We start from the raw sequence: 21,896 nt of genomic DNA, 5'->3' as shown, positions 1-21,896 counted from the left end.
GTAATGCATGTAAAATGTGTGTTTGCAAGGAAGGGATCGAAGCCTATTTGCAATAACTCTTTAAATTAATACATGGATATAATTGTCAGTATCATCTGAAACATCCCACTCCCAAGACATCTGCGCATAGCATTACATTAGTCTCGAATATAAATTATAGGACGATAGAAACTGATGGCAAAAAATACTACGAAGCTTTTTTTAATCACTTCCTGACAACAATACAAGATGTCTTTTCGCATGCACAAAGCAAGTGATGTAATCTTAAATCATAACACGATACGCTTAATATAAATATGCATTATATCTTAATATGAATCTTTTACGGTTAAGCAATAAAAAAGCTGACATTAATTTGTATAAAGTACAAGATGATAGCCCTGTTATTATCGATAAAACTAAAACACAACATATTTAGACGTATGTGTTATTACGATCCACAGCTCAGTGTAGATATCGTCACAGTTATTTGTTTGTTGTTAGAGGTGAAATTTCTGCACCTTTTTTGTTTAACAATTATATCCGAGTATAACTCTTACAATTTATCAAATGAATTTAAATTACTTTTTTATTTGATTTATGCAACTTCAATATTTCTTTTAAACCTGTTGCAATGAACTTACCATAACATAAGTGCAAACACACCACCAATACAAATGCTGTGGAAAAAAAACATTATTCATCACTTACTCCATATATCAGTTATAAACGTTTCCTTAAAATGTTAAGAACAACGCATACTATCTTACATTATAAAGACAAATTATGTTGTGTACCTAGAGCATGTCTTCTTCCAATTAAAAAAAATGTTCAAATTGTCATACGTTTAAAGAAGAGTAATGCATCTAACGACATAAATATGTAGTTGTTACATGTTAACATCGGTAGGTTTTCCGTATAAAAAATTAAAGAAAAAAAATGTTGTTTACTCTTTATATATTTTCTTGATCTTAGTAAAATTTATAATATTCAGTTAGCTTTACTTCTGCTTTTTACATCATATTTTACTCGGTGAACATTTTTGTAAATAAAATCAGATCGTTTTCAATTTTACGACAACAATAAAATAGATACCTTTTTCCCCAACATTCATGCAATTTGGCAAAAATCTCATATATAACTACTTTTTGTAAAAGTGTAGAACTTCAATAAATTGATTTTTGAGTTTCACTTTTGAATATGATAATGAGAGAGCGAGAGAGAGAGAGAGATAGAGAGAGAGAGAGAGAGAGAGAGATATTTTTGCTGATTAAATTACCTGACAACATTGCTGTGGAGAACTTTTATCGATAATCATGGGCTCTGTTTTATCGTACTTTTATACCAAGTAAGGCCAGGTTATTTATTGCTTAAATGTGTAAGAACCCTATTAAGATAGAAACTGTGTTTGTATTAAGAGATGAAGTGATCTTAACTCAAGATTACATAACTTTCTTTATGCATGTGAAAAACACAACTGGTATTGTTTACAGAAAAAGTCAAACAAAAAGTCAAACGAGGCTGACTTTGCAATTATATACACTTAACATTTTCGAAAGTTTTCAACGAAATATGTTCGTTGTCCATTGGGTTTCCGATATTTATATTAAAGTTTTTCATGTCATAAAAATAAGGATTTGTCGTTTCAAATACGCTTTCTACAATATAAAATAGATAATACAAATACATGTAAGTATTTAACATAAACTTAATCCAAAAAACCCATCATCAAATGAAAATAATCTAAAATTTTGTACCTTAAATATTCTCAACTGTGTTTGCAACAATGACACCGAGTATGATTTGTCCAAATTTTGTTTGCGAATCCAAAAACATTAAATGTCAAAAACTAATACACCTGAAATATCATAAAACTAGTAGACTGTCAACAAAATTACGAAAAAAAAATATCGATATCGATTTCTAAGACTTCGTATCCCGTTTTTATGATTGTTTTATTTATTTTTAGCAGTGACATGTGTTGATAACAAAAAGTGTTCAACTTGTTCAACTTTTGAGTCACATGCAAATAAAACGCTTAAGGTATTCATTTTGTATGCACTAGTTGCACATGAAATTGTAAAGATTAACACTATATTAATTATTATTTATTAAAGATAAATTCAAAAAAAGAATGAGGGTTGGAATGAGGGATGAATTAAGGAATAAATGGGAGTATGTTTGGTTTGATGGGTGGATGAACAAATGACAATAACAAACAGTGAACCATATCAAAAATCAATGAAACAAAATACAAATTCAAAGCAGAGCAACACGGACCTCCAAATTGATAGAAGTAGGATCAGGTGCCTAAGATGAGTAAGGATTTTCTGCTGACCGGCCACACCCGCCGTGCGCCCAATGCAAAATATGAAATATAAATATAATACAAATATATATATAATATAGAGATATATAGAGAATATTTATATCTGATTTTATATTTGCTTTATCCAAAGAGTTGAAATAGTTAACACATACGCTGGGCTTGCCGAGCAAATATAACCGTTTCAACGTGTTGGATGAAGCAAATAAAAATTTGTTGGGTAGTAGAAATAGTGATGTGGAATTTACAGGAAGATTTTTTTTCTTCCAAAAACAAGGTCACGGAAGCATTGAAGCGAGAGGCTGTGTCTAAAATAGTGCTTGCTAGAAGAAATTGATAAAGCACCACTGTTTGATAAAGCAAAAGTAATACACATTACACGTATGAAATAACGAGATATTTTTTGACAATATTCTTTTATCTTTCTAAAAAAAATCACCATGAAGAAAAAAAAAATAAGGAAAGCAGTAGTATGCTTAACGCTCTGTATTATTAGCTTACAGCTACATTACGATATACGTAACAAGGTACTTTCATTTGCTTTTCCTGAAATCTGTATTTGTGGATACAAAAGTTCATCTTAGGAAACGTACTTAACAAAAATAGCAACGTGGAATGCACGTATCTCAACATGTCACGAAAGTCACGAAAGAGGATATCACTTGTTTCTAGAGTGTACACAATTGCCTTTGAATGCATTTTTGGACTGGTCGATGAAAATTCAATCTTCCCGCATGGTATACAGTAGAACTCATACAGGTTAACTTAAACAACAAGAAAGACAAAATATCAGTCTATTCATTAAGAACTTTTAACTTAGTTACATGTAGACTTTCACAATTTCTTACTTTTGCTTTTAAATTGGCTTACCTTTAACATTATCTGCACACGGTCACAGAAATCACAAACTTTGTTGGGTTCGAGAAAAGTCCTAAAACATTTTTGAAAAAAGTAATTTCCATATAACATATTTTTTACTGAATTATTTATCCGTTTAAATGTTGACTAATAATTAAAAAGGCGGCACTCATTAATAACAGCAATGAAACACATAAAACAAAAACACAATCGGCATGTTCATAGTTATACTTTAACTGCATACATAATTAATCTATCAACTTTTTTTTTCAGCAATCGAAGCAGAAATCGTCATACTAATTTACCTACTTTATATGTTACAAAAGTATATGATTAGCTTCCATACAGTAAACAAATAAATAAGGATGTATGGATGGGTAACCAGTGTAAAGTTTCTTGATTACCTCAATTTGATGAATTAATAAACATCATTAATCATTAATCATTAATCGCCATTTTTGGAGCAACAGTAAAAATAGTATAATCTTTTTAAAGAAACAAGAGGCCAATTGTCATTAACGGTCATCTGAGTAGCATATAACCCATACACAAACTAGTCGAAGAGTCTCATATATGCATTTAATTAATTAGGTTTCATTCTGGAGTAGAAAAATTGTAAATTTGTATTGACGGTCACCTCCCTGCCTGAAATCTTTCTTAAAGAACTATGAAACCGACAATTTTTGCAAAAAGCTTAAAGATCTGGTCTACAAAATCATGACTTCAGTTTTCCTTTTAGATGTGTGGGCGTAAAGAAGATAATTTTTTAACATTATATGCATTAACACCTATACATCCATTTTGGCCCTTCCCTAGACTCATATTCCAGGGGAAATTAAAATTAAAATTTCAGTAGAGGACTTCCTGGTAAACATAATATTATAAGTCAGATTTTAATACAGATGTATGAGAATAGAGAATAAAACTTTTAAACATTATATGCATTTACACTATATTGCCATATTGCCGCCCCCCCCACCCAATGTCCTGAACCCCTGAGCCAGAGGCCATGAATTTCACAATTTAGGTAGAGGAGTTAGTGGACATCATAACCATTTATTCAGTGTTTGCCCACATGTGTGGGAGTAGAAAAGAACATTTCTTAAAATTTAAAACATTTTTACCATATGGCTATATTGGCCCCATCCTACAGCCTGAACCCCTAATAGAGGGGTCAATAATTTTAAAATGTTGGTAGAGGGCTTCATGGAGACTATAACCAGCATTTAGTATTTAACAAATATATATGGAAGTAGAGAAGAAGATTTTCTAAGATTTAATACATTTTTACTATATGGCCATATTGGCCCAACCATAGAGCCTGAACCCATGACCCAGGGGTCATGAATTTCACCAGTTTGTTAGAGGGCTTCATGGACATATAATCATGCATTTAGTTTTTAACAAATATATATGGGAGTAAAGAAGAAGAGTTTCTAAGATTTAATACATTTTAACTATATGGCCATGTTGGCCCCATCCTAGAGCTTAAACCCCTGAACCAGAGGCCATGAATTTCACTTTTTTGGTAAAAGGCTTTATGGACATCATAACCATGCATTTAGTTTTTTCCTCACAAATGTGGAAGGAGAGAAGAATATTTATTAAAGTTTGGCTTTTTTGCATATTTGGCCCCACCCGTGGCACCCCAGGGGTGGTAGAGCCATGAATCTCACAGTTTAGATTCTTCTTACCATAGAGATGCTTCACACAAAAAATGGTAACGATTGGCCTGGTAGTTTTCAAGAAGAAGTTAAAAATGTAAAATTGTTAACGCACGACGCACGACGACGGACGAAGAACAATTGCAATAGGTCACCTGAGTGACTCAGGTGACCTAAAATAGCTCAAAGCGTTAAAAACAAAACACATTATAAGCAAACAGAATCAATATAATTAAACAAAGAATGATGTTGTAAAAGGATGACGAATTAATTTTTAGGCAAACTTAAGATGTCACAAAAGCATTTATGTTCAATGTGCATTATTTTCATAGAAGTTGTCGATCAATAGTATTCAGTGAAGAAATGTTTATTTTCAATTCTGGCGTTATTGACCTTTGTCTGTTTGAATAAGTTTCATGATATCATATTAAGTGTTTACTCTCCTGTAGCAAATCAAGTATGAGGAAGTTAATTAACGAATCCCACTGTGACCATGTATTGCTGAAATATCTCTTTTTTACCCTTTTTTCGTACAACATTATTATTGTACATTTTCTATGAGCCAAACTACTTCCAATGGTATTCTGAAAGTATATAATTATCCGTTATGACAAGTTTTGGCCATAGAATCAATTGATAAATTCATAGATATTATTTGGAATGAAATTAGTCAGTGAATAATTATTCAAAATAAAACAGCGTACTTTTTTGTATTTTACATTAAAGCTGCTTGGTCCGATTTTATATCAAATTTTATGCACGCTTTTAAACGATGGCTATGCTTAGTATATGTATAATAATAGACATTGCAGTAGTTTTACCCGTCAATTATGCCAAATTTCAGTGAAGAAAAATACGTACAAAATTTGCTAACAAAACAAACGACATCAAAAGGTACCGCATTATTTTGCCTCATGTTAAATTTCACCCCTGACGACGAGACGGGTATGGTTGTATTACGAATTTGTCATCGCTTTAAATAAAGGTCGAAATGATCAAACAAATTACAAATCAACATTGTACGTTTTGTTCGCTAATATCTCTAAAGTCTGCTTTCTTTATAATCGATGCACAGCATACGGGTTGAATAACCCCAATCATTCGGGGGACGAAACCAAGCGGTTTCCTTTTCTAAACATTCCCGTGATGCATTTTGGTTTGTTTTTTCGTTTGCCCAAAGAGAAATTATTTTTATTTTCTTTGACTATTTTTAACTTTGAAAGGAGACTGATTCTGCTGGTGTAAATAGGAGAAAGTCCATAACTTTCTAAGATAAATGATTTGTATGAAAAAAATTGTGATACTGTAATTACACAAAAATCGGACCATGCAGCTTTAAATATCAAAATATGCTGAGTATTTCTAAAGTGGTAGAGCAATATTGTTTTGAAATAGACATATTAATTCTATCTTGCCTTACATCCCCCATCGCTATTAAATTGTAAAACAAGTTAAATAGTAGTTCTTGTAGAACTGTTCGTTGTTTATCGTAAACCACCAATAAAAGAATGTTTTATCTGCAAATCAAAAAAAACAAAGAAAAATTATACGATACCCCATTTTTAGGTAACACACGTGTGAAAGGGTGAATTATAATTATTATTAGAAGCATCTGTTGATTTCAAAGGACATTTTAGGCTAAGAATTTAAACTATTTAAGATGTGACTTACGTTTTCAGAATTTCCAACATAGACACAGTGTGCTGGAAAAACGCGGCACCATGCTCTGATAACTTGACAGAAAATAGATAAAAAATAAAATATTGAAAGCTTGCATTGACTTATTTAAATAACATTAGCGCCGATGCAACGACGTATAAAACATATGGTACTTCATACTCATTTGATGTCTTTTAAAGTCCCAATGTGGCTGTAATTAAATTAACTTTCATGTGTTAACTATTAAAAATACTTCTTTTATGCATTTAAATAATTAAAAACAAATATTAAGATTTAAATAAGAGTAAATTTGAGTTAAACCTTTCAATCAACATTATAAGTATGTTGAAAGTATACTTGATATAACAAAGAAATTTATAAATTCGTGAAATCCTGAAACATATATATATTGATTAAAATTTACAATTTATATAGAAATATCTGTAATTGTAAAACTTTGTAAGATGTTTGTAGCATACACCTTTTATCGAGACTGGCAACGACAGGAAAGACTGCTGAAACAGATTTGCATAACATTTTTTCACTGATAATTTGTTCTTACAGGTTACAAAAATGCCACACTACAAATTGCAATATTTTAATCAAAACTTACCTTGCCTTGTTATTTCAGTTTTTTCTCAAGCCTTCTTTTCACGTTTTTTCTCGGTTCATTGATTGATTGATTGATTTAACGCGCATAGAAATTCGCTGTCATTTTATTAGATTTGTTGTTTGAAATACTTATGATGCATACAATCTTTGAGTGGTAGCTTGGATTGACCTATAATTCAAAGTTTGATGCGTTCAAACTAGCGGGGAAAAACATGATTTCAAATACATTGAATAAGTCTTAAATACACCCGAACTGTATAATGTGGCACTTGGATCAAATGATAAGTCATGATTACTTTGACGCAATAAGAAAAAAAACCCACTGTTTTACTAATTCTGTAGTTAAATCACGTTAAAATATGTAGATTATCCTGGCAAAAAGTAAAAATAACATATAATTTTGCGTTTTTTTAAAAATATTTCTGATATCCAATATTTTCCTTCCAAAGTAAAGAAAGACCAATTATGCATGCACTATTTTTTTCTTTGATCATAGAATTTATTATGATGTAATCACTTTTTATTCTACTCACTTGTGTCTAGTATGCACCTTTGTTTCAAATCGTAATTAGAAATTACAATCTGCTTCCCATACATGAAATATATGTCAACAGACACAAATATATGTATAGCATTTTTGCTTTAATTTTGCAATTTTTTTTTATACTGATAATAAAATTTGAAAATGTTTCAACAAAAACATAACAAAAAAAACCCCTTCTGTTTATTGAATTTTATGCCTTGAAAATGCCTACTCACGTGTTTTACATATGGCTCCTTCAAAGCCAACATCACATCCAGTAAAGCAAGTACCATTAACCGGAAAGCAATAGCTTTTGTTTCTACAGTGCCCGCATGTTTCATTGCAATCATATCCATAAGATCCTCTATTGCATTCTAAAACGATTATAGATACAACAAATGCCAAACAACTGTTGCTGTTTAGCACAGGTTAATGCAGTAACAGTAATTTCAATGACTTGCATCAGTATTGTCTTATAACCATAACAAACTAAACATTAACGTTAGTGAACGTCATTTTTTCTCGTAAAATTGCAAAAAATCACTATTATGCGTTTTAGTCTAATTTTGACATTAAGTTGACATACAGCTTGTTTCCTTTTGTTTTATGTTTCTTTTTTGAGAAAAAATAAATCATAGGTTTCATTTAAACAAATTATAAAAATCCGTTTACAATGGCACTTGGTTTGATTTAGAAACATTATAAATTGATAAAAAAAAACCCTTGATTCCTCAAGTTCATATGTGAACGATTATTTTGTTGGCACCTGGATATTTACAAGTCATGCGTTCATTCATGATTTTTTTAATAAAACCTTTTCTATATCGCTTTGAATTTTGTCATATCATTATTCCTTTATATATGAATCAAAGTTTACTTTTCTGCTTATTTTCGTTTTAGAGAAGTTTACTGGATATTTTATAACAGTCATGGCAAATGTATCCATGTGATACATCTCCATTTTTTTTAAGTTATCTTCTCTTTCCTATTAACCTGCTGCATATCTATCTAGTTGTCCTGATAACTTTCTACTCACGTGTTTTACACAAGTCCCCCTCGTAGCCAGCATTGCATCCAGTGAAGCATGTTCCATTGATATTAGAACATTGACTTTCACTGAGACAGTTTCCACACATTTCCTTGCAGTCAACGCCGTATGAACCACTGTCACAATCTTTTAAATAAAATGATATGAAATGACTCTAACTTAATATTTTGAGAATGCTATATAATGCTACCTTAAAATTAATGCAGTTCTCTGTATATCGTTGCAACAGTTACATGTTGTCATGCCTTTATTTTATGTAAGAATTAAATAACTAGGTGATTAGGAAAAAAATAGAAAGAATTTGTTCCGTTGCCTGTACCTGTATTTTTCCTTACCTGTTTTACATACGTCCCCTTTAAAACCAGCTTCGCATCCAGTTAAGCATGTCCCATTGATATGGGAACATTGGCTTTCATCACGACAGTGTCCACATGTTTCATTGCATCTAATACCATACGATCCTCTGTCACATTCTTTAATATAATTAACACATGTCCATCACAGTGATGTGTCTCATATTCATAATTACAAATAAAAACACACAAAAAACATTTGGTATGCAGTGTTTTGAATGTTTTATCTACATATATTAACAAATAAAACAAACAACAAGTGAAAAGCTGTCAATGTGACAGCAAGCAAACCATGTTTTCTTTTATGTGAACTGTATTCATAATCCATGTCAACACGTATCCAGTAAAATGGAGTACCCTATATGAAACATTTTGCCAAGAAATGACTTAGTTCAAAAGCTAGTATTTTTTTCATAAATAACCAGAAATCAAAATCCTAGCAATATGCACACCTCTAAAAAAATTTACCATTGATCTGCAAAAGAACAACATCTTATCTTGAAAACTGTAGGAGGAGTTATCTGTACAATGAGGATACCCTTTTGGCAGCCGCCCGCCCGCCTGCCATTTTCACCATTTTAATAATCGGATTTTTCCGTTGGAAAACCCGGTTAAAAACCTAAATTTTTAGCTATTTTGTTTCTACTATTTACAACTTTTCCATAAACCAAATCAATAAACAACCAGTATTACCAAAATGAACACTTTAAAAAGAATGCATTCATTTGGCTTTACTAGACAACCCCTATTCTCAATTAGTCCAACCATAACTGTCATTTTCATACCTAATATATTGCAAGTTTGATCACTAAACTCTTAGTGTGATTTTTATGATTTGTTTTTAAAATTAATTAAGATTCACCTTTGAATTTGCAAAAATAAATAATTTTAATAAATCTATCGTACGTTGAAGTACTAGTAGTATTGAAGTATATTGGAGAAAAGCCTTTTAATATATTTCTTCAGTACAAGCAATTGTCTCACATTTTTCTTGGTTTAAAGTTGCAAAAGCTTTCCCTTTATTCAAATATGCTAAAAAAATTATAGTTTACCATAAATATTTTCAGAAAGTTATATTAAAAAAAAATGTTTCTTAAGGGCAGACAACTCTTTAAACAATTGAAGTGCAAAAGCTCATTTAATTCACTACATACATATACCCGAGTTTGGTTTATGTCAGTCTCATAATAGCTTTAAAATATGTATTTGATGAAGTATAGATCAATCAACATTGTTTAATTCGCCTACGTTATGGATGGACTAACTTATTACTACTAAACCTAAATTGCGTCGTCATCATTATTTCTTTATGAATCAGTGTTTGAGTTATTTTAGATATTGTAAATAAAGTCTGCCTGAAAAAAAATCCGCTCCAAACTTTAAATATTATGAACGCTACCTTCGTTGCAGTGATAACCTTTCCAGCCAGGGATGCATCCAGAGTCGCAAACGCCATTCACATTATTACATCCGGAACATGTGTCATTGCATTTTTCAGTACAATCATTTCCAAAATAACCACGTGGACAAGCTAGTAAAAATACAAGAAAATAATGTAATTTTGACACAATAAACAGCTGTATCTGATTTAGACATATGTGGTTTTATGGGTCGCTTGTAGCAACATAGTGCAAGCACGCCACCTCCATGAACAAAATATATCGGCTTAAATTATACTGCACAGAAAACTACACTTTTCTCATCGTCTGTAACTTTTGTTATACGTTTGAAAAAGAAGTAAATGAATTCACAATCAGCAATCCAACATTATGACAAAAACCACCATATGCAAGAGCTACATATTTCTTTACAAAAGACGAAATACTGATTTTGGAGTTTCAAACTGGGTTTGCTAAGCATAAGTAGACAATTTCGTTTTTGAAATTTCAAACCAATACAATTTTGTACATGTTTGCCGCAACAATGTATGATACATGACCCACAAATGGAAGTGATTACTGGCCTTGTTTTTATAATTTGCTAAACTATATCCAATATACTGAAAAAAAGCTAATGTTTGTTATATCAAAAATTCCGTGTTGAATATTTATACCTGTATAAAACTTTTAACTGATAAAGTCAATCTCCTTCAATGCTATAGCTGTTATTACTTGAATGTCAATAACGAATTTGTAAGAAATCTTGCAGAAATTCGTTAGAAAGTCTGAAACAGACAGCTGAGAGTATTTCAGACTGTCGAACCCCAATAGCCGTAAACTTGCTCAATTTCACATTTGCTGTAGAAAAAACAGTTTACCTGACTGCACACTAACAATTCTTTTTTTAAAAACATTTGTGAAACTTATTAAAGTCAATGCTGGAACTAATCAGCGAAGCAACTTATTTTATATGGAATCAAATGGGTTTTAAAATAAAAGGTTTCAAAGTTGTTTTTTTTTAATTTGTTTCCATAAGAGCACACATGTGTATGCTCTTTTATTATACACAATTAAAGAAAAACATTACATGCTTATACTTGTTTCGTATTATTATTTTAGAATAAGAAACAAATATATCAAAAGTTTTACAACTGCTTTGTAATGGTTGCCAATACTTAACGAGGCCATATACAGGCATGTACACGTATAAGTAATCTTTGTCTATTGAAACTATATCTTACCTAATTCACAGTGATGACCTTGGTACCCAGGTTTACATCCCTGACAGGTGCCCGTCTCTATGTGACAGTACTGACAGTTGACATCAGGACACTGAATGGAGCAGTTAGATCCGTAAAACCCTGTCTCCGGACATCCTGTACATTAAAAGTTATTTATTACACAATTCTTGTTTTAATTATTTTGAATCTATTCTTAAAGAAATATGATGCAAGAGGCGTAAATTTACGCGACTGTGTTTATTGGTATGCACGAAAGTCCATCAAGACAATTTCTAATTAAACCAGGAACATATTGCAGTATTACAACATTTGGAACAAAACAGTCTGACCTGTATACTCATGTTGCTGGTCATCCTTTTTGCTAATGTTTACTATTATAAAATGCATCCATCGCAATGATCTCAAATATTAACTGAGCACCATGTCTTTCATTTACACGACAAGGGAATATAGGACCAAACCAAACCAATTCAGTAGCAACAAATTTGGCAACAGGTAAATTGTAACACAACGAATTGTGACATGCATGTAAAAAATGTGCATACGGTTCGTCGTAGAATCCATGTGATTTCTATATAAAGGCAGTGAACTTTTCTATAACAATAAGACATTCAGTATAATAAAATAAATAATGCCTGTTTAGAAGGTTGATAATGGTTTTCTCGGGGTGTCAATTTCAACTGTTACCCTCGCAAACAGGCACTATTTTATATTGTTATACTTTCATGTTAAATACTAAAATCTGATTGGTTTAGACGCAGTTCATAATCCATTCTATTACTCTCAGCGTTAGCAACGCACTTAGCAACGGGTAACATTACAAATTGTTACATGCGCGAAAATTATGCGCGTACGGTTCGCTGTAGAATTCACGTTATTCCTATATAATTCTTAAAAATTAAGACATTCAGTATAACAAAATAAATAGTGTTTGTTTGGGAGGATAACAGTTGAAATTGACACCCCTCGAAAACCAATGTCAACCTCCGCTTCGCGTCGGTTGACAATGCTTTTCTCGGGGTGTCAATTTAAACTGTTACCCTCCCAAACAGGCTTTATTTATAAAATGGTATATGCAATCTTTTCAGTTATACTATCTGGCCACTTTATCTCCGGCATAACATAAATGTAACATCAATGACCCTTACAAAAAGAGGATTCAGTTATTTTGATGCTAAAAAAAAATGTTTGGAATGCTTTATTTCTGTCTTTTGTCATCCTTATATTAATTAGATAACAAACGTGTCTTTGTGCCTAGTTTTATTAATTCAGATCGATTAAAATTGTTAAACATAACTTCTTACAATGTACTATTTTTTTATATATTTTTTTTTTGGGGGGGGGATTCTGAGTAACAATAGACATTTTAAATGATTGAAAAACGATTTGATAGTTTTACTGAAATTGACAACACGTTGTCACATTACTGATTAAATCCACAGGGTCTACACACTGGTTTATTGTATTATGTTGTATTATGTTTTGACAATAAAAGGTAAATATGTGACCAATTATAAAATATATTTAAACATTTTCAAAGATTGTTGAATTTATAGAGAACACTAACCATACACCTCTACTTCACAGAGGTCAATCGTTACATAACTCTCATAGTCGTCAGGGTAGGCGACTCCTGGTAGTCTCTCGTTGTAGTAGATGACATATTGTCCATGGACAGAACAGTTTGTTGTGAAGACAGGAGGCATTGTGTTTATTGTGAAGTTGTCGTCCTTGAAACACAACGTTCCCTGTGATCTATCCGTGGTGTTGGAGACATACACGGAGAATCCAAGTAAATTGTCTGTTAGGAACGTCCGAAAGGTGAAATCTGTGCAAGACGTTATCGATCATGCTTATATAATATTTATTTTACATTGATAACTATACAATACCTAAATATCAATCACATCCTAGGCAATTCACATTACACATTTTGCATATACCCATCAGTTAAAATATATAAATGGTTCAACACTCGTTTAAATGGAAATAATATGCAAGTTTCATATATTTGACGTTTAAAGTAATGCCAACTTATCATAACATCGAATAAAACAGTGGGGGATAAACCCTGAGAATTTTTTGAGAAAAAAAAGTTGCGTATTATCAAACCATTTCAATATATATACAAAATAATGAAATGTATATTAATTATTTTAACAAATTTTATTAACAACACTGTGTACTCTGGTTGTACTCTATTGTGAATTAAAAATAAAATATAAAGAGTAACATAAATTGTTCAGCAGGTACCATATGTGATTGTCGTTAGGAAGAAATGTTGGTGAACAAATGTATTTAAATAATTAGTCAGTGTCATGTATTGAATGAGAGAGTGTGTGATCAGGGCTGTCTGAACCTTCTTTTAAAAACTAAGCACGCTTAATCCAAACAGTAAAGAACCTGAAAAGGGCACCTAACACCTTCTTGTTTAACAAAATATCACTAGAACCTTAAGGTACACCAGTATATACATGTATAATATTATTGATAACCATGGTGGGTAGATAACAATAAACATTGCTCAAGTTCATAAAAAATTCCTAATCCCATTAATATCTGACCCTGAATAAACTTCAAATTATTTAGAGGAGCTATACATACGAATATTCCTTTATCGTGCTAGCGCTTTCTTTAACACACTATCTTATATTAGAAAGCATTTGTCTGTTTTAAAAAAAACCACCAGGATATTTGCGCTGAGAGACCGATTTTAGGAATAACAAATACTTAAATGTCGCTCATAATTCCGAGAAAAAACATGTTATTTACAGACGATAAAACTCAAATCTGACGAAGTGTCACTCTACAACACGCCAAGAAGTATATCGTGATTGTAAGAATCGTCTCTTTACATAGAGTAATTTTATCTGGTCGTCATGCCATTCATGAATAGATGTTGAAAACTGTTTGTTTTAATCTGCATTTAGGGGTTTAAAGTATACTAAAGTACAATCTGGAAAAAAGAATAACAACAAGGCTATCGTTTGATTTCTATGTTGTTTACCTGCTATGATTCGATAAATTGCAGTTTTGGATGAAAGACAAGTCTGCTTTTTTATAACTTTTGTTGTATAATTTTGATAGCATTGGACATTTTTGTTATTATACAATCTTTATTAATGAAAACTCCATGCCGTTCCTACCATTACTTTTTACTTTAGGTCATGCGTTGATGTATTTTCATAAATGGTGGATTGACAACATCGTCTATTGGGATTCAGAACCTTAAGGTCAGGTTTTCGGCTAGCAGTTTTAAGGTACTTTACTAAAGCTAAATATCATTCTGTTCAGTATACTTAAGTCTGTTATAAATTTTAAATGAATTTGTCAGACGGGTTTTATAACTAGAGAAGTACAAAGTGTATGATGATCAAACTGTCGTTTTAAGGAAATATGAAAACAGTTCGTGAAAAATATGTATATTTTGTATATGGCTATTATATGTGTTATTTATACCTTAAATATTGGGGAATAATGTCATTACTTTTGTCATGATTTGTTACTATTAACTGATAATAAACTATTAAGAAATAAAATGCAACAATACGGAACAAAATATACTATTATAATGTAACGAAAACAATTTTATCAAAACCTTTCAAAATTCAGATTTCAGAAAAAAAAAGTTATCTTAGTATATGAGCAATTCGGTGTTTCTATTTTTTTTTTCAAATCACATCAAAATGCAAATATGTGGGTATTCTCCATGTAACTGCAAAACTTACCTTAAAATACCCCTGACATATCATTTCATTTTAAAACATGGACTAACATATCTATAAAGTGAATTAAGCAAACTCTTGAATTCAATGTCTAATTTTCTATTTAATTGTAATTTAAAGATTGTAAATGTGTTTGATCGTTTGTTTCAGTTACTGTTCACGTTCATTGCAGCCGTTTAGATTTCTCCAGTTTCTATGACACAGAAACCATCAACATTTTTTTTTCGGTATTGCATTTTTTAAAACTAACAGGGAAAATCATTCGAAGATTAAGACATCTGATAAAAACCCAAATGTTAACAGGTAAATAAAAAAAGTATATGCGTGATGACAGTTTACACTACAGAGGCTATCATTTCCAAGATTCTTAATGACTGTGACTATACCAGAGTTGCCCGTCTTGAAGTAGATAGTGATGTGATGTATACTGTGGATGCTGGTCAAGTTGACCCACCAGGTGGCGGTTTTTACTTTATATGATACAGCACATTGACCAGCAGCCATCTTCAGATTAGATTTACGTCCGTCCACAGCGTTACTGGCGTCATACGTGTCTTCACCTGGTTTGTATGGGTACTGTTGGTATGCTTGTTTATTGAAGGCAACGTTAACTGTCAACAAACACACAACCCCACATTAACAATATTATTTACATTTTAACATTTACTTATAAACAATATTTATAAACAAACACAAAGTGGAATTTTGTTTGATTTGTCCAAACAGTTGTTGTCATTTCATGTTATAAAAAGTCTAGTTTTATATTTTTATTTAAATAAAAACCTGAATCAAAAATATTATTTTAAATGAATAAATTTACCAAACCATATTTATTGATATCATTTTTTTATCCTAATATGTTTATCTAAAAAAGTTTAAAGCAATATATTTCGGTAATAAAAGGTAAATATGGTTTGTGAAAATACCAAACAAACAGTATTTAGGTAATAAGGAAACTAATAATGCCACTTATATAACATACAGGTAGATAACCGCCTCAATCACAGGATGAAGCTCTGCCATTCAGTCAACTGAAAGGTGACTGAAAGGTAACTGAAAAGTGACTGAATGGCATAGCTAGGTTTGATATAACAAAAGCGATTCTATGAGATTGTATGCTTTACTATGAGATTCCAATTCTATGCTATGAGATTTCAATGCTATGCTATGCTATGGTGTATGTTGTAAAAGATATACTTGAACTTACTGTAACACATTTTCCTCTCTTTCTTCACTTAGGTTAAACAATCAGAGTATGACAAATATTTTCTACTTGTGAAGTGTTTGCAGAATGGAGCAAAAATTTAACATGTCACCTGTGATCTTTGTAATCGGGGCTACACAACCATCACTTCAATATACAATTGATAAGATAGCTACGAAACACAAATTCGTAGTACAGAGAAAGAAAAAAAATAACAGTTTGTAGGGTTTTGTTTGTTGAAGCTCAGCACAGCTGCATGCCACTTATATGCACCTAATAACTGGGCCCATCACATTTAGCAGCTACAAAATAGTGCTGTACAGAAAGCTGCACTTATCCCATCGGCTGAAATGTTTGTTAAAAACAATAACTTTGGAAAGAAGAATGACTTTTGCAGAAGTATTTACAACCAGCATTTCAACACTAGATACGATCTCGTTACGAGTAACGAGTAGGTCTTCCGTTCTATTTTTAAACGATACAATCAAAATACCAATGAAATTTCAGAATTTCCACTCAACCCCTCCCTTTTCGATAATGTATACGATTGTCAATATCCTTTCAAATGCTTAACATAGAGTTTTGCTTTTTCACATACAACACATTAAAGATTTAAGATTTTGGTCCCCTAAAATCTCTACTTACGTCATCAATGGGTGTGGCAATGAGTTTTACAAACTGATATTATTACGATCAACAAATTTGTTTCTATAATGCATTACAAAATCTTGATCGTTTTTAAATAGTGTTAAAATGAAAAAGTTAAAATGGCCTAATTTGAGGGGCCAGCCCCTTTTTCTTGACATCAAATGAAATGTCTTGTAAATATAAAAATATTTTGTTTTTAAGTGTTCACAAAATGTTTACCGTTCTTGAGATATCTGTACAAATATGTTTTAGGGGCCGACCATTTAACTCCTAAATGGGGTCATAAACAAACACATTTAAGGTAGCATATTGTACAAAACAGTATTTTGAACAACTTTTGTTCTACATTGCTTTTCAAAATAGTTCTCCTTTTTCAGATATTAATCATCAAAGTATTGAACTTCTGGCCCCTTGAAACCCCTAATTACGTAACATTTGACTTAAATATGGTACCATATAGATAAACAGCTGTACAATAAACATTTTTGCTTCTATAATTAATAATAAATTATTTTTCAGTAAAGCGTTATGGTAAGAAGACTTTACAACCCCCTTGGCCCCTAATTTAAGGTGCCAGCCCCTTTTTCTTGATATCAAATGAAAGCTCGTGGAAATTGAAATTGCATTACATGTTTTAGCAAAATATGTATACATCAAAAGGTATAACGGAAAATGTGCAAAAATTTCGTGAACAAATTTGATGCTAATTTCAGGTTCAGGCGAGCTTTAAGGCCTTGAGCAATTTTCATAATTGAAAGCATGGGGGTACATCTTCAGACATTCATCTACAATCCCTGGAAATTTCAAGCGTCTATCTTAATAAGTTTCGGAGGAGATGCGGGGACAAAATGACCCTTAAAAAATTATAAAATCGTCAATATCTGAAACCGGAAGTGACGTCAACAATAAATTTAACTAAAAACATTTATCCCCTCCGGTGTCCTATAAGTCCGGAAAATTTCGTGCAAATCAGGCGAATAGTTTTCGAGAAATAAAGCTTAAAAGAAGGCAGAAAAAGAATGTTAAGAATAACTAGACACGATCTCGTTGCAAGCAACGAGGAGGTCTTCCATCCGATTTTTAGGAGGAAATTTAACATCATCGACTTTGATTTTCGACAAAAAAACATGATATGGAAAAAAAGAGTGGAGAACTAATGCTTTTTTGTATCACATTTTATAACTTCTCTTATATTGTTTTTTAAATACTTGCATTTCTTCAAATTAAGATAGAAAAGATTAAACTTGTTTACCTCTGGCTCCTAAAAAACCCTTATTAGGTACGCAAGAGAAAATCATTATATTGTTAGGATATATAAACGTATTATACCTAATTCAGCTTAAATAGCCTTTCACAAAATAGCTCTTAGTAAAACGCTATAGATTAAAGACTTTAGAGCCCATTGATCCCCTAATTTAAGGAGCCAGCCCCTTTTTCCTGATATCAAATAAAAGGTCACTTAATTCTAAACACATTTTGTCTAACAAGTTTTTAGAAATTTGTTACCGCTCTTGAGATATATGAGAAAGAAGGTTTTAGGGGCCGATCCCTTATCTCCTTATAGGGGCCGTTTAACGAAATTTTGAAGGTTGCATATTGTTAAGAACATTATTTTGAACAACTTTTCTTCTGTACTGCATTTCAAAATATTTTTCCTTTCTGAGATATGGGTGATCAGAATTTGGGACTTTTGGCCCCTACAAAACCCCAAATTAGATAACACATGATAAAATCATTACATCGCTTAGATACATAACTGTGAGATAAACATATTTGCTTCTATAACATTTTACAAAATATCCCTCAGTAAAGGGCTATAGATAAAAGACTTTAGAGCCCTTTGGTTCCCTAATTTAAGGAGCCAGCCCCTTTTTCTTGATATCAAATAAAAGGTCACTTAATTCTAAACACATTTTGTTCAACAAGTGTTTACAAATTCGTTACCGTTCTGGAGATATAAAAGAAAGAAGATTTAATGGGCCGGTCCCTTATCTCCTTATAGGGGCCGTTTAACGAAATTTTGAAGGTTGCATATTATTAAGAACATCATTTTGAACAACTTTTCTTCTGTACTGCATTTCAAAATATTTTCCTTTCTGAGATATGGGTGATCAGAATTTGGGACTTTTGGCCCCTACAAAACCCCAAATTAGATAACACATGATAAAATCATTACATCGCTTAGATACATAACTGTGAGATAAACATATTTGCTTTCATAACATTTTACAAAATATCCCTCAGTAAAGGGCTATAGATAAAAGACTTTAGAGACCTTTGGTTCCCTAATTTAAGGAGCCAGCCCCTTTTTCTTGATATCAAATAAAAGGTCACTTAATTCTAAACACATTTTGTTCAACAAGTGTTTACAAATTCGTTACCGTTCTGGAGATATAAAAGAAAGAAGATTTAAGGGGCCGGTCCCTTATCTCCTTATAGGGGCCGTTTAACGAACTTTTGAAGGTTGCATATTGTTAAAAACATCATTTTGAACAACTTTTCTTCTGTACTGCATTTCAAAATATTTTTCCTTTCTGAGATATGGGTGATCAAAGTTTTGGACTTTTGGCCCCTAAAAACCCTTAATTACCTAACACATGGAAAAATCATTACATTGCCTGGATACATAACTGTGAGATGAACATATTTGCTAATACAACACTTCACAAAATATCGTTTAGTAACGGGCTACAGATTAAAGACTTTAGAGCCGTTTAGTCCCCTAATTTGAGGGGCCAGCCCCTTTTTCTTGATTTTAAAAGAAAGGTCTTGTAAATAGAAACTTTTTTTTACGTTACATGTCTTAACAAAATATTTTTCAGAAATTAGATAATTAAAGAAAACCACAAAAAATTAAAACGTATTTTAATCCCAAATTTCGGGTCAAGCGAGCTTCAAGGAAAATTGCTTCTTGACAAATCTAAAACAAGCAAGCATATCTACCATAACCACTCTGTCTTGCATATATATTTCAAGTCTCTAACTATAACGGTTCCTTAGGAGATGCGTGGACAACATCATGCTCCAAAATACAGGAAAAAGGGAGATAATTCAGAAGCGGATGTGAATTTTCAGACAGGAAGTGGGAGGCAAAGAGATATTCACCAAAGACATTATCCCTGTAAAAATCATCAAAATCGATTGAGAATTGGCTGAGAAATTAAGGGTGTCTACCAAGGAGAAAAATACTAATAATATAGAAGAATGAGAACCCGTAGAAAAACAGTAAGGTCTTCCGCTGAAGACGGAAGACCTTAATAATAATAGAAAGAAACAGTAGAAAAACAAGAGGGTCTTCCGTTGGAAACGGAAGACCCTAAAAATAATAATAAGGAACAGAAACAATAGAATAACAAGAGGGTCTTCCGTCGGAAACAGAAGACCCTAATAATAATAGAAAGAAACAGTAGAAAAACAAGAGGGTCTTTCGTTGGAAACGGAAGACCCTAATGATAAAGAAAAAGAAACCGTAGAATAGCAGAAGGGTTTTCCGTTGGAAACCGAAGACCCTAATAATAAGAAGAAATCGTACGAAAACTATTAGGTCTTCCGCTGGAAACGGAAGACCTTAATTAGGACAAAAAACCTTCAAATGGAACTGGTATGGGCTACATAGTCCTTTATAAAATACTGTTTTTGATTTTTTATTTTTTTTTTTGAATTGGGTTCTTTAAGTGTAATTAATATGAAAATCAGTATGTATAAATCTTATTAGCTGATTAGCAAAACTCGATTTCTACTTAAGCCGTGATTTATTATATATTTATAGCAAACTTGTGATAAATCTTATTGCTAATTTGTTAAATATCAGTCGGTTGACAGTACTTTAAACTCTCGTAAGTTTTATATTCGAGTTAATTATCAGTTGCAAATTCAAACACAACTATTTTTGGGACTGGATATTGTGGAAAGGGATTTTGTGATATGAATATATTGCAATATTGTAAAATGCATTACGGTATGTTTTGCAATATTTTTTTAAATCAAAATTTGATTTGATTTGATTTTTTTTAAATGTTACATGTAATAGACTGACTATGAATTGATTATTTTTTTACAGGATTCATTTGCACTAAAAGTCTTTATAAAAAAATAAATAAATAAAACATTATTGATGTAAAATTATGAAATGTTCCAATAAAAACAAATCTTGAAAATTAAATGTGTAATCATCTATCAAAACTAGACCAAGGTACTGAATTAGGTACATTTAGTGCAATACATTTTAGGCAGTCCGCAGATCTGATGGAAAAAAAAAAGAAAACGTGCAGCAATCAATGATTATACATTAACCATATGCAATACATGTTTTGACTGATAGAGTAATCCGGCAGGGAGGCATAGTTACAAATACAACAGGGCCTACTTCCAATTCTTTATTAAGAATATCAGCATGTCAACATGTTTTGGCTTTAGGGAAGCTCTTTGACCAGTCACAATATCAAAACTTCCGCCTTTCTTTTCGTGTTTGGAACGATTCAATTGCAACAGTCATTTTCAAATTAAATCAGAATTTTGGAATCCCGAGCCTGTAATAAAATCCCAAGTCTGATCAATTAAACTGGTTTACCGGTATTAAAAAATGTAACGTACTACACTATGTTTTTGTCTAAGCACTGCAAAACACAGAATACCGGTTTTGTTTTGCAGTCCTAACTTTTTTTTTACTTCGTTGCA

General features: G+C 31.7%; 1 pseudogene; it reads right to left on the bottom strand.

Moving 5' to 3' along the window:
• The window catches only part of LOC128174339 (multiple epidermal growth factor-like domains protein 6), a 228,694-nt pseudogene extending 212,691 nt beyond the window's left edge, over nucleotides 1-16,003 (bottom strand).
• Nucleotides 16,004-21,896: the final 5,893 nt, after the last annotated feature.

The sequence above is a fragment of the Crassostrea angulata genome, chromosome 2 (genome assembly GCF_025612915.1).
Source record: "Crassostrea angulata isolate pt1a10 chromosome 2, ASM2561291v2, whole genome shotgun sequence".
NCBI classification, from domain to species: Eukaryota; Metazoa; Mollusca; class Bivalvia; order Ostreida; family Ostreidae; genus Magallana; species Magallana angulata.
This window is presented reverse-complemented; position numbering and strand designations above follow the sequence as displayed.